The sequence below is a fragment of the Oryctolagus cuniculus genome, chromosome 13 (assembly GCF_051225735.1).
Source record: "Oryctolagus cuniculus isolate XC-2025 breed Fujian yellow rabbit chromosome 13, ASM5122573v1, whole genome shotgun sequence".
NCBI lineage: Eukaryota > Metazoa > Chordata > Mammalia > Lagomorpha > Leporidae > Oryctolagus > Oryctolagus cuniculus.
In genome coordinates, this window is record NC_142879.1 from 92,029,494 (window position 1) to 92,037,953 (window position 8,460).

The following is an 8,460-nucleotide window of genomic DNA, read 5'->3' on the forward strand; positions in this document are numbered from 1 at the left end:
TCCACTCTCCTTACTCCTTACGGGGTGTCAACAAACGGTGAGTGTACCTGGCCGCAGGGAAGGGGAGGGACAGCTGAGCTGGGGGTCAAGCAGACAGGGAAGTGGAAGTGTCTCTCACCAAGGGGAGTGGGGGACCGGGGAGCCCCAAGGTCACCGATGGTACATACCTGCATTTCTTCACTGACGGCCAGACACTTACCCAAAGTCGCGGCTACCGCCAGTGTATCCTTCTCTGCTGCCCGCAGACAAACTGAGCGTCCCCACTCTCCCACAACGCCCACGCGTTGCCAGCATTTGGGGAGTAAACTGGAATAGCAACTTAAAAGAAAAAAATAGGGGCTGGCGCCGCGGCTCAATAGGCTAATCCTGCACCTCGTGGCGTGGCATACTGGGTTCTAGTCCCAGTTGGGGCGCCGGATTCTGTCCCGGTTGCCCCTCTTCCAGGCCAGCTCTCTGCTGTGGCCAGGGAAGGCAGTGGAGGATGGCCCAGGTGCTTGGGCCTTGCACCCCATGGGAGACCAGGAGAAGCACCTGGCTTCTGCCATCGGATCAGCGCGGTGCGCTGGCTGCAGGTTGCCGGCCGCAGCGGCCATTGGAGGGTGAACCAACGGCAAAAGGAAGACCTTTCTCTCTCTCTCTCTCTCTCTCTCTCTGTCCACTCTGCCGAAAAAGTTTTCCATAGGAGTACTAAAATATGGTCTACTATTAAATATAAATTAATAAATACTAATACATTAATATGTTCAAATATCCGAACTCTATACCAAGTTTAATTCCAGGAATTAAAGGAAGACCTAGAAATCTAAAAGTAGATGGGGCCAGCCTTTTGTCATAGCAGTTTAAGCTGCTGCTTCAATGCCGATATCCCATATGTGTGCTGGCTCCCATCTACTCCCGTGCCAATTCAGCTCCCTGCTGATGGCCAGGGAAGCAGCAGAGGGAGGCCTAAGTGCTTGGGCCCCTGCGACCAACGTGGGAGACACAGAAGAACCTTCTGGCTCTTGGCTTCAGCCTGGCCCAGCCCTGGCTACTGGGGTCACTTGGGGAATGAACTAGCAGATGAAAGATCTCTGTCTCTCCCTCTCTCTAACTCTTTCAAATAAATAAACAAACCTAAAATATATATAACGATATATAATGTATAAAAACTATATATAACTCAGCTCATCCCATTTACAGATAAAAAACAAAAAAGATCATTAAAATATGTTAATGTTGATATTTGCTAAAATTCAACAAGCAACCCCTAACAAAATAAGACTGAGTAAATACTTCTTTAATCAGAAATATTCAAAGACATGTATTACTATCACTTTTCTTTAACACTCCGCAAATGTTAAAGTTGCCAAGTGTTAAAAATTCTTGATAGCTTAACTAGTACTCAAACAGTATTTTACACTTAATGTTCTGTGTGGGTGCAAACTGTTGAAATCTTTACTTAATATATACTAAATTCATCTCTGTATATAAAGAGAATTGAAAATGAATCTTGATGTGAATGGAATGGGAGAGGGAGCGGGAGATGGGAGGGTTGCGGGTGGGAGGGGAGTTATGGGGGGGGGGAGCCATTGTAATCCATAAGCTGTGCTTTGGAAATTTATATTTACTAAATAAAAGCTAAAAAAAAGAAAAAATTGATAGCTAATAAGAAATTATAAATAGTATTTATAGTATTTTTATAAAAAGTGAATAAATACAGGTTACTTATGTGTGTTGCTGTGTTTGTTTTCTGAACAACAGTGTATTTCTGCAAGACAAAAAAGTGACTTCAGCTCTAACACATGTAGGCTACCAGAAAAGACAGGCATTTTGGAGAGCCTTACAAGAAATATTACAGGATATTTTTGCTTTACTTACCTTGTAATACGGTCAATGCTGACAATTTGCTTCTGGTTCCTTATGATCTCAATGGGTGCCCAAAGATGCTGGATAGCTTTTGTATCTGCCTGTTGTCTTTTTGTTAAGCATGCCCTGACCTGTTTACTTCTTTAGCTGTAGTGACAGACAAAAACACATGCAAAAGAACACCAATTACAAGATGAATTGGCAACATAGTGAGTAACAAGTAGGTTAATAACAGCCCTCAACTTGTATATTCATTGTCTGTCTTCACTAGGACATAGCTGGTATTCAACAACACAATTCATTCAGGATCACAGTACTTAAAATGTCAAAAGAAAGGACTCAAGTACAAAAACCACTGTATTTCTCTCAGAATTAGCAAATAATAGTTTACTGAAACTTAACATACTTAAATTAGGAAGATTCACATTTAGGGGCTGGTGCTGTGGCACAGCAGGTAAAGCTACCACCTACAGTGCTGGCATCCCATAAGGGCACCAGTTCAAGTCCCCGCTCCTCCACTTCCAATCCAGCTCTCTGCTATGGCCTGTGAAGGCAGTCGAAGATGGCCTGGGTCCTTGGGGCCTTGCACCCATATGGGAGACCCTGCAGAAGCTCCTAGCTTCAGATCAGCGCAGATACTGTGGCCATCTGGGGAGTGAACCAGCAGATGGAAGACCTCCCTCTCTCTGCTTCTGCCTCTCTGTTAACTCTGCCTTTCAAATAAATACTTCTTATTTTTTTAAATGATATATATTTAAGAAGTGGCAGACAAGAATACTAACATGACTTTTAACTTCAATGCTTCAATGAAGGTGCTTGCATCTCTATGAAGCAGCTGCTTAAATCAAAGAGGTCAGGCCCACATATACGATTGTAGAGTTGCTACCATAGATCAAATCTTCATTATTTTATACGTATGTTACTAAAAGCAAGGAAATCATAAGTTATTCCCTGCAATCAATTTCCATGTATGGTTTCCACTCATTAAAACACCACTAAACAAAACTGCTGCCAGGGACACACTACTCCCTGAGGTTATCATTTCCTGAAATCTTTGCATATCTACATTGGACAACTGAAATATACTTTGAGGACACAGGCATCAGCCTCTCAAATCTCAGTTGTACAAAAAAAAGGACAGCCCCAACTGTTTCGATTTCATTAGGACAAGAAAGGCATCCACATTCACCTTGGAATCATATATTTGATCAAATGTTCAGTGGAGTAACTCTTTTCTTTTTTTATTAAATTATTTTTAAAACCTTAACTGATTCTTTTTTCCACTTTTTAACCTTTTTTATGAAAGAAATCTTGAAAATTATTAGAATGATAGAATACAGCAGTAAAGTACTTGGCACATTACTGAGTTAGTAACTACAGGACGAAAACGTAAGGAACTAATTCCTTATAGGCATTCACTAAGGGGAGAAAGAGGAGGGGAACCATCCTCTTTGCAGCGGTTAGCCAAACAGTTAAGAGGCTACGAAGAGGCCTATGTAGGTCCAATAAGAGAGTGCCTGGGTTTAATTCTGGGATTCCAGCTTCCTACAAACATGGTTCCAGTGAGGCAGCTGATGCTGACTCCAGTAGTTATCTCACAGCTGCCCCACTTGGGAGACCTGAACTGTGCTTCAGGGCCTTGGTTCCCAGCTTCAGCCTGGTCATGTTGCAGGAGCTGTAGGAATACTGGGATTGATCCATCTATGGGATCTGTTCTTGTTTGAAATGGCGCATGCCTGTTTCTCTTCTTTCTCTTTTGAATAGTTTTTAAGACAGAAGAACAACCAATCCCTTCTCTGTTTTAACATCAACTAGTGCTTATTTTAAAAAATCACACACACACACACACTCACACATCAATAAACGTAAGAGACCATACCTGCTGGTGGTCATGGTCTCTTGGGAGTCGACGAGGCTGTCTGCCCCGCTGATGGGAGGGGTGGTGTGTTGTTGGAGATGCCACCATACACAGCTATGGGGGCGCTGAGAAGGTGGACATGGCTGGGAGGCCACTGGTGACCTTGGCTCCATGTGGCTAGTAGTCCATATGCTCCTAGTACATGCTACCAAATGCACTGTGGCCTCAAAACCCATCACCACTGCCCATCCAGAGGGGCAGGCGGATGAGCTCCCGCCCAGCATGGGCCTGAAACCATCCTTGTTTGAGGGGCTCTGGAGCTCCAAGGAAGGGTGCAGGCTGGCCAGTAGAAGGCTGCAGAGCAGGTGCTACAGGGAGTCTTGGCAGATGGGTAGACACAGGCATCCCTGCCTTAGTCATCGCTTAAGCTGAGGTGGAGGTGGGAGGGTACAATGAGAAAGGAAGAAGAAAGAGAATCTTCTGGACATTCTTGGTCGGTGGGCCCAGTGGCCACCTGAGGCTCTGCCCCAAGGGTTGCCAGGTTAGGAGGCATTGTACTGGGCGCTACCCTTGATATCTGAGAAGGAAGGACAATGGCCCGGGGCTGCGGAGGGCCTTCTCGCCAGTCAGGAACCTGACCTGAGTCAAGCCACCAAAAGCCGTGTCTCTCCAGAAGGTGGGGTACCAGCCCACTGGCCTCCCTTGCCTCCAAGTCCAGGTCCAGGTCCCAGGAATGTGAACCAAGAAAGGCTGCTGTGGGACTCACTGAAGTGGGTCCTTCACTGTAGCTCTTGTCGGGGTCAAAGGAGGAGGTGTTCTGGTCGCCAGCATCCCAGGAGCCTGAGCCTGGCCAGTTCTCCGGACCTGTTCCTCTGAACTGTGCGCTGGCCAAGGAGACAGGCCAGCCCTTTCCACTGGCCATGGGCAGCAGGAACATCATGCTGAACTCCAGGAGGTCACTGAGCACCTTGTCTGAGCCCACGGGTGCTATTATCTGGGGGTGTTTCATTCTCCGGTGGTTGCAGCCAGTGCAGGGACCAGGGCAGGCTCCTTAGACCTGCAGGGCATTGCTGGGCTCCCAGCTCCCAGAGTGCAGCGGCATGTAGCAGGGCTTCCCAGGACAAAGTGGCATCGCAGCCGAGCCCCCAAGAGTCACACGTGGGCAGCAGGGCCCGGGCCTCTTCCCCCATGCGGCCACTGAAACTGCTTCAGATTCCTGGTGTGGGAGCAGCCCCGAGCCACCTACCCAGGCCAGTCTAGCCTGTGCTTCTATGTCAAAAAGTAAGTAACAAAACCTGTCCCCAATACAATGTCACACAGTACTTCTCCTCTGGTTTTCTACAAGCAGTTAATATCCAGACTATACAATTATCTCAAAAAACCCAGGGCTAAAAAAAAAACCCAAACAACAACAACAACAACAAACAAACCCAAAAAAAACCACCAATTTTTAAACTAGGCTGAAGAACTTAACATACTCATATCAAAACAAGACATGCACATGTCCAATAGTTACATGAAAAATTCTCCACATCATTAATCAACAGAAAACCGGAATAAGATTATCATCTCACTCCAGGTAGAATAACTATCATGAAGAAAACAAAAAATAAAAAAGGGTGGCATGGATTTCAAGACAGGTGAAATTTTTAGTGTTTTGTGGGAAGGCAAATTAGCACAACCATTATGGAAAATAGTATGGGAGTCTCTCTAACAAAACGGAACTGAGCAAAATCCCGCAATTGCATTACTGGGCATACGTGCAAAAGATAAGACTTCAGTGCGTCAAAAGGATATCTCCATTCCATGTTTATGGCAGTGCTACTCACAACAGCTGAAATATGGAATCGGCCTATTACTGTGATTCAGGAACTGGATGTACACAGTATGATATATCCACAAAAGACACCAAGCAATGAAATGCCACCCAGAACATATAAATAATTGTGAAGAGTGAAGAGCATCAATACCACCAGATGGCCGCTCCTAAATGATTACATATGACAACTTCCTTTTCAAGAACTAGCCCTCTCTAACCTGACTGCCATCCTGTTTCCTCAAAAGAAAATTTTACGTATATTTAGAAATAGAATAAATTAGGTAAGTTTGTCTCCATTTTCATATGCAAATGTAATTTTAACTAAATTTTTCAAAAATTTTAGTTAGCATTATCATTAAGCCTTAATGCTAACATTGAGCAAAATAGGAATAAATATGGCTTACATTGGAAAAATCATTTACTGTGTGATAGAAGCACCAAAACCATTTGTAAATTCAGTCTGCATAAGCTGGAAAGAAGGAGTAATGCAGGAGGGCTGTAATAGATTCCTCATGCCTTCATTTAATAATAGATTCCTAACATCTCATCAACAACCCCTTCTTCAATGGAAATGCAAGTAGGAAAAAATGTTAAATTGGAAATTCTGGGGCCAGCGATGTGGCATAGTTGGTAGGGCCACCACCTGCAGTGCCAGCATCCCATATAGGTGCTGGTTTGAGTCTTGGTTGCTTCACTTCGATCCAGCTCTCTGCTATGGCCTGGGAAAGCAGAAGAGGATGGTCCAAGTCCTTGGGTCCCTACACCAACCTGAGAGACCTGAGGGAAGCTCCTGGCTCCAGATAGATGCAGTTCCAGCTGTTGTGGCCATTTGGAGAGTGAACCAGCAGATGGAAGACTTCTCTCTTTCTCTGCTTCAGCCTCTCTGTAACTCTGCCTTTCAAATAAATTAATTAATAAATATTAAAAACAAAGCCTGAAATTCTTATTCTCCATGATATTCATAGGCTTTTTTGCCTTACAAAGCCTACTGTTTGAGTTCTCCTACTAGGCATATGTGTGTCGTCTCCCTGAAATTGAGTATAAGCCAACCTACTTGAGGATTAAGGCCAACCCTCAACAGACCATACATTCCATTTTCTAAACTACATACAAATTTCAACATTAAAGTAATTTAAAATATACAATGGCTACCTTTAATTCAAGAAAGCTAACAGTATATACATTATGTACCTCTCAATGCATACTAACCTCTGTATCTATGGTTTCAAAGTTATCACAATAGCTTAAACATAATTTTATGACATCAGGGCCATAGAAAAAAATCTCAAGATGTTTTAATAATTTAAGTAAATATTTATCTTTGCCCTTAATATGCTTTCTTTCAAATGCTTCTACAACAGGTAAACCTTTAAAAGGGAATCTATGCCAATGGTTTTCATTCTATTTCAAATTGTATCCACAGGGTAAAACTCCAAATGAGATACATTTTCTATCCCAGCAGCAGAGTCTGGAACTGTTCTGTATAAAGTAAGTGAACTAAATGTTTGCCAGTAGTGATTGGAAATCTGTGACAGGTATCAATGTAGACCAGACAAACCAGAACGAGCAAGAATGGTATGGCAAAATTCTTGGTAGTTTGTCAAGACAACCTAAAATCAGTGCTACAAATGAGGCATAGTGGGTCTATGTTACTTAGCTGCAGTAGGAAGAGGCTTCATGACTGTCACCCAAGGTTTACTTCACTTTTTGAGAAAGAAGGACGCAGTTTTAAAATCAGAGCCATTGATCTACGTTTTCTCCAAGTGAAATACCATGTTGATATTTTAGAACCTAACGTTATTTAGTTACACAATTCTGACATCAAACACCATGAGGTTTTATTTGAATTTAATGCATGACTGCATTCCTTAATTGATTCATTTAAGCACATATTCAGGCCTATCATGTCACTACCTTTAGCAGGCAAGAGAGATTCAAAGATAAATCTGACATGTGGTCCTTGCCCAAAATGCTTACTTTGCAGTACAATGAAAAAGTGTGGAGGCAAATTCAATGCTCTCTGTTAACCGATGCTCTTGAAAATTGTGTTTTTAATTAAGAGTGCTCTTTTAAATCTGGTGCATGATGTGGCTCACCAACATCCATTCTTAGTTTCATTACTTAGAAGTATGTAGTTTAAACAGGTCTGTTTGTCCTCAGTTTTTAAAAAATGATCCATATCTCCTCCCATACTTCCTTAAAAAAAAAAAAAAAACTTCTCCAAAGGCTTGTTGATATTCATTATATACAGCAGTATCCCGTGAACAAGTCCTGAATGCAGCTTGTGCAGAATAAACAATCCATGGGGGAGCAAACACATCTGACTTCTCCTCAGAAACCAAACAAGGGAAAACTGACTGGAGAAAACTATTTTAAGCATGGAGAGAAAAAACTACGAAACTGAAATCTGGTATCCTGAAACTTGTTTTTCTAAAGTGAAGAAGAAATAAGTGTTTGGCAGGTAAAAATTGTACGTTTTGTTGCCAGAATACAATCTTGCAAGAAATGCCAACAGTTTTCTGGAGAGGAAGAAAATCATATAGGTCAGAAATTTGGATCTACATAAAAAGGAAGAACATGAGAGAAAAAAAGAAAAATAGCAGTAAAATATAATTTTTCTTATTTTTAATTTACTAATGGGATTGCTGAAAATAATGATAGCAACTCATTAGATTATATATGATTTTTAAGCTATATATATACAATACATACACAAAAATGGCATACATAATATTCATATTTACATATTACATGTGTATATATTTTTCTATCACTGAAAGGAAAATATGCATGAGGGTTGAAGGAATGGGAGGAGATGGGGAATTTTTTGTTATTATGAGGCACTCACAGTATCCAGGAAGCAGAATATTTGAAAATAGACTGAGATTAGCTGTAAATGCATGTTGCAAACTCAAGGGCAGCTACTAAACAAACAACA

The 8,460-nt window shown here is 42.2% G+C and overlaps 1 pseudogene; it reads right to left on the reverse strand.

The window, feature by feature from the left end:
• Positions 1-1,988: 1,988 nt before the first annotated feature.
• On the reverse strand, positions 1,989-5,039 carry LOC149122750 (transcription factor E2-alpha pseudogene; annotated as a pseudogene).
• Between the last annotated feature and the right edge of the window lie 3,421 nt (positions 5,040-8,460).